Genomic DNA, 6,000 nt, shown 5'->3' with positions numbered 1-6,000 from the left:
ATCTCATAAGGATGGAATGCGTCAAAACATCAAATGTATCCAACCCGCATTCACGTCACATCTCCTAGAGATGGAATGTGTAATTATCATATCATGAGTATGAGAAATGTCCATCTTATTCTAATAGTGTCATAATTTTTCTAATGATTTCACATCCATATAGTATATATATATGTTATACAAAACAAAATAAATTTCCACGATCAACAATACTTTTCAGACAATATTTTTTATAACACACTCCCAAGAGCGACAGTTTGCACAAGCTCAATCAATTTCCATGTTTATATTCAAATAAACCAAAGTTACACTTTTGATGTAAATATACTAATTTTAGGCAGTAGCAAATCATGCACAATGATCATAAACAATCGTCTATTAAATAGATTAACCATTTTCCATTCATTCACAACTTTATCCAAAATCAATAGTCTCGTATTTCAATGCCTCGACTGACATCCCACCGTCGGATGGTCCTACAATATTAATGGGTATGACTACTCTGTGTTGTAAATATGCAGATAAAATTTGAGGAAGATCCAATTTGTAGTCATCCTTCATCTATGCCTAAACTTATGACTGCGCAACGCAGTTTTCTAGCGTAGTATATACTATGACCACTCACACTTATACGTGCCTCGACAAAAACTCCACCGTTGGATATGTCTAAAATTTATATATGTCATAGTTAAATATATCAGGTAACTAAGGATTAAATGTTAGAGACATCCGAGTAAGATACAATCTCCATCTGAACATAATTAAAAGACTGCGCAAACAAGTTTTCTGGAATAATGTTTACTATTAACTGATCATCTTATTCACAAAACTCTATACAGTTCATTAATGGCTTTATACTCCCAATATACAATCCATATGATCACACATAACAAACAACATATCATATTTCTATGGAAACAAAAAAAAAAGAAATAAATATAACTTCGCATTCCCTTTTCTCTTTTATTTCCTTTTATTAAATCTACAAGATGTAAACAACTATGAATATCAATAGTGCGGTGAGCCCAATACTTTGCATTCCCCTTTTCTCTTTTCTTCTTCTCTTTTATTTTCTTCCTCTTTTTCAGTAGGGGTTCTTTTTTTTTGAAAACATGGGAGAGAAAGAAAAAGTTAGTTATGTGAGTTATCCTAGATAACTATCCCACGTTTCTCTCATAGTTTTGCTAAACCAAAATTTCTATTTTCTATATTTTCAAAATTTACAAAAATTATATCAATAAATAATAATACCACAATTAATTAGATAAATAAAAACGGGGTTTTACATTCCTGTATGTTACTGTATAACTCCCTATGGCTCAAGCTAAAATCTAAAGTATTGTTTATAACATGACTAAGATCCTAGCCATTATGGGATGGATTGTTCTCAAAAGATTGTCATGTAAACCAAAGATTTATAAAGACTTACGTGAATCTCTTGATTGTTTGATTCACAATCGTGTATAGCTTCGGGAAACTGCTCATCTTTCTTTCAAACTTGAGTTTGTTTCTTGCTTTCCAGATTTCATGCATCATACATAAACCATAGAATTGGTTTGATCTTGGAAGCGTTGTAGATCCTTGTCTCTCTCCAAGGGGTTGATTAATGAAATCATCAAGTTATCTAAACCGATTATCAAAGGTATGCCAACATCGTGGATATCCTTTTATTCTTTTGCATTTTCCCTCAAACTTATGTTGGATCCATACCATAGTGTTCTAATCCACTCACAACCAAAGAAAATGTGATAATCAGTTTCAACGTGTCTTTCATAGAAAACACAATTTACATCACCCTTAAACTTCTTTTGCATCAATACTGCTCCAGTGGGTAGACCTCCCATGTAAGCTTTCCATGTAAAGAGTTGAGTGGCTGCATTAGGTTTTATTTTCCAGGTCCTCCTTATACTTTTTTTTTATTTATTCTAGAGCTCTCACCCTTCTCATATTATTTGGCAAGTAACTTGTAAGCAGACCTGACTGTAAGAACTCCCTTCTTATCTTTCCACCAAATGATTTTATCAATGACATTTGGTTTGATAGTTAAGGTTTTAATACAATCAGAGATAAAATTAGGAAACAATTCTCCTAACCTAGTAATGTCTCATTCCTCCTCATTATCCCTAGATAGGTCAGATACTCTACGTGTGAGGTTCAGGTTGACTCTTTTTTGGTTTAGGTGGTTTTCTAAAATAAAAGGTTTATCAAGAAAAGATAACCAAGGTTCAGAAAAAAATTTAATCCTAGAGCCATTACCAAGTAACCACATGAATCCTTCCATTACTGCTTTCATACTTAACATCATACCTCTCCAGAAAAAAAGATTGTGGTTTTTTCTTCTTACTATATTGGTTATTAAAACAATCCCACTTATAAATACTATTAAAAGTTCTAGACCATATTGAATTCTCATCTGTAATAAGTCTCCAATTGTGTTTAGCCAACATGGCCAAATTCATTTATTTGGCTTTCCTAAAACCCAAACCACCATTTGTCTTTGATTTGCATAGTTTCTCCCAACTCATAGTGTGCCAAGTAGTAGAATTTGTGGTTCCATTCCACCAGAAATCCCAAGGAACTGACAATCATTGGACCTGACAATGATTTAGAGGGCTGATGGCCTAGCTAGCCTAGCTAGAAGTATGTTGATTTTTTCAATATGTCACCAAAGATTTCTCTCCTTAAACTAAAATAAGAGTGACTTTTGAATTTTGGTTTTCTTGTTTAAAGGAGATAAACCCAATTGGCTTTCATGTAAAGAAGAAATAAAGTTGGCTTGATAATCTCTCTTAATCTCTTTGTACCACATTAAATCCTGAAAGAAGTTGAATATAAAACATGCGTTAGATGGATTTAGATCCGACAATAATATGCAAAGGATAGTGTTGAATTATTTTCCTCCATCATTTTGTGCGTTATGGCAATGAGCAGATGGCTTTTACCAGTTGGAACATCCTAGCCTGTCACTCCTCAAGGGCTTCCTTGTACACTTAGACACTAGTAGTCCATGCGATTATATAATATATATTTGCAGACCATATTATCCTCAGGAACAAAATGCGAACTATAAAGGAGTGTTTTGATCTTCTCCTAATTACAACAAGGAAGAACGGGAGGGGTTTGGATTTTGGATGTGACCGAGGTCATTTGTGGAACTCGCCTCACGTATCTTCTCTCGTTTTTCCTTTTCTTGGGGAGAAGAAGAGTCCGACGTAGTTCGGTGGGGTGGTATTTATAGAGTTCAGGGAGAGGAGATCCTTTCCGACACATGTATTCTTTTGTGCAAATGTAGGGTGGAGATCGCGGATGAGTGTTGAATTGGATTTTGGATATGCCCATTATGATTGGGGGTAGATCACGGTAGTCCTATTTCCGGTGATGAGATTACCACTAAGATCTTGGCAATCATTACACTGGTGGGGTGTATTTCTATCGGCGTTACGTATCGGCAAAGTGTTAAATCTTTGAGATATCTTCGTTCGCACCACCTACTCGAGCCGCTCGCAGGTCGGTCTTGGAGGTCGCCTTGGATTCATCTATGCTGCGCACTCGTGTGCCTGCTAGGGGCGCTGTTCTCAGGTCTGTCTTGGAGGTCGATATCTTGGGTTCGGCTTTATGCTCCTCATGAGTCGCGATGCCCTATGAGGATATCGGCTCCTACTACCCAACCCCTCTCGATAGAGGGCGTTGATGTAAGGAAAAAGCGTTCTTTGAGAGAAAGAGTCGGACGAGCGTGGTGGAGCATGAGCAAACAGTAGTGGATGAACCGACTGGTAGGGCGCCACTTTTGAATGTTGTGGCCTGGTGAATTGGTGGGAAAAAGGTAGTTTTACCTTACTTGCACGTGACAGAATCGTAGCAGTTGGAAAAGAAACGGTCGCCGGCGTTATGTAAAGCTGGCTTGAAAAGGACGATGCCTTGGAACATGTCGCGGGCTATAAGCGTGAGGCGTAATGATTACTCCTTGGTAGCGAGCGGGCGGTTTATACAAAATCAGATTTGAGATACCAAAAAGTTATTTTGTGTTTTCTTCCTCCGCAAAAACGCCAGCTAGGGTTTCTCAGGTGAGTGCTCCTGTTGCTGTTATCTTTCCAATTTCCATTTGCTTTCCCTCTACGTCCGCTTCGTTATTTTAAGTAGGTAGGTTATTGTAAGGCTCTAGGGTTTAGGACTGAATATTTGATAGAAAAGAGTTGTTATAATGTCGATTCGATGATGATACGATCGGAGGAGGTCCGAGAGATATCTTTGAGTTGTGGAATACGAGGATGAAGAAAGCGATAAGTGTTGGCGTGGGGGTTGAGTTGGAAGAAGAGGATAGGATAGGCGGGGGTAATGCCCGATCTAGGTCGAGGAGATGGCGTGGCGATCACGTCGGTCGGGGAGGTGTCGCCATCATCAAGCGATATGCCCCAGAAGTGTGAACCGTCGTCTTTGCTAACTCTTTTCCGAGGCGAGGGTAGCATATGGGATTAAAAGGTCCCGACACGGAGATATCTGAAAGTACGATTGAGTGAAAATGTTAAGTAGTGAGGAGTATAACCCGCGAGCGGTGGAGTTATAATCTGTGAGGGCGGTGAGAGCGATATGCACATACCGTTCGGCGGTATCGCGACTTCTTGGCGCTTTGTTGGAAGTCTCCCTGTCGGTTAAATTGGGTAACACGGCGATTATTTAAGGTGTTCGACTGTTGAACGCGAAAGTGGGGAATATGACATAAGGGTAGTGACATAGTGGAGCATTATGTGAATGCGTCGATCGGGGAACATGAACTTTAGCTTGCAAACCATGACGACAGCGTTCTGGCGTGATCGATGGAGTAAGCAATGAGGCTGGACTAAGAGACCGTTGTTGCTAGTTGGCAATTCTTGTGTGGCGGGTGTATATCTGCGAACTAGGATTTTGTAACATATCCGGTGGGTAGGAACACTTTTACGGTTGTTATTTTTGAGCGTTTGATAGTTGTTCTAACGGTCTTTGTTTTGCTTTGGCTGCGAGTTTTTGTGAAGCGGTGAACCGTCGTGGGGAGATAGAAAGATTTGCTTTCGGTGAGTCGTCGCGGAAAAACAAAGCGAAGTTGCCGGGGTTGCACATTTCTTTGTAGAAAGGGTGGACCGGCAATCCGGAAAAAGGAAAGCATGAAGCGAGCTCGAGCTCGCTAAAGGCAAAGGAGTGATGGAGGCGCGAGCAGTGACTGGTAAACGAGAGGAGAGGCGGGGTGCATGGGGCATGGGCGTCGCCCTGTTGGGGGGAACCTCGATTTGGAGGATCGAGGCGGTCGGCACGAATGGGGTTCGTCGAGGCTCTCTGTGGAGTTGGAGCCGATGGTTTTGACCCGCTTCGTGCTAGGGGCGGTCGGAGAGGAGAACGCGACGCGTCTACGAGCAAAGGCGCCCCGGACGAGTTGCGAAATGCTCGACACGCTTCGTGGGGATGGCGCTAAGCGGGGCGGATCGATGATGGTACGAATTTGGGACCCACGGTATCGCCGTAGTGGGGCCCGACTGGCAGGTCATGGACTTGGCCACTTTTGGAGTGGGGTCCAAGATGTCGCCTCGACGGGACGCGATCGATCCGTGAAAGAAAGGCCAAGGCTCCGTGAAGGTGACCGGAAAAGCGGTTGTGTGCGGATGATGACGGAGGACATTTTGTCTATCTGGACAAGCATGGGCGAAGACTTAATTGTGAAACGAAGTTTAATCGTTGCTTCATATCCAGTAAGATAGCAGGTTATTTGCTAGAACAGATAGCTCTGGATGGCAACCGCAGAGAGCTAGATGAGAAGGGGTTGGCCGACAACTTGAAACGAATGGAAATTGCGCAATGCTTTGTATGTCCGTAGTTTCATCTGAGGTAACTTGTTTGCTTATGCAAATTGTTGTTGTGCTAACCATGTGTAAGTTCGTGCAGCTGGTGAGTGGATTCCAGAAGTTGAAAGAGATCGCCCAGTTCGCGAAGGGGATAGGAAATGGTGGTGAAAGGAGGAGGCTGAAAACGTCG

This window comes from Coptis chinensis, chromosome 1 (genome assembly GCF_015680905.1).
Source record: "Coptis chinensis isolate HL-2020 chromosome 1, ASM1568090v1, whole genome shotgun sequence".
NCBI classification, from domain to species: domain Eukaryota; kingdom Viridiplantae; phylum Streptophyta; class Magnoliopsida; order Ranunculales; family Ranunculaceae; genus Coptis; species Coptis chinensis.
This window is presented reverse-complemented; position numbering follows the sequence as displayed.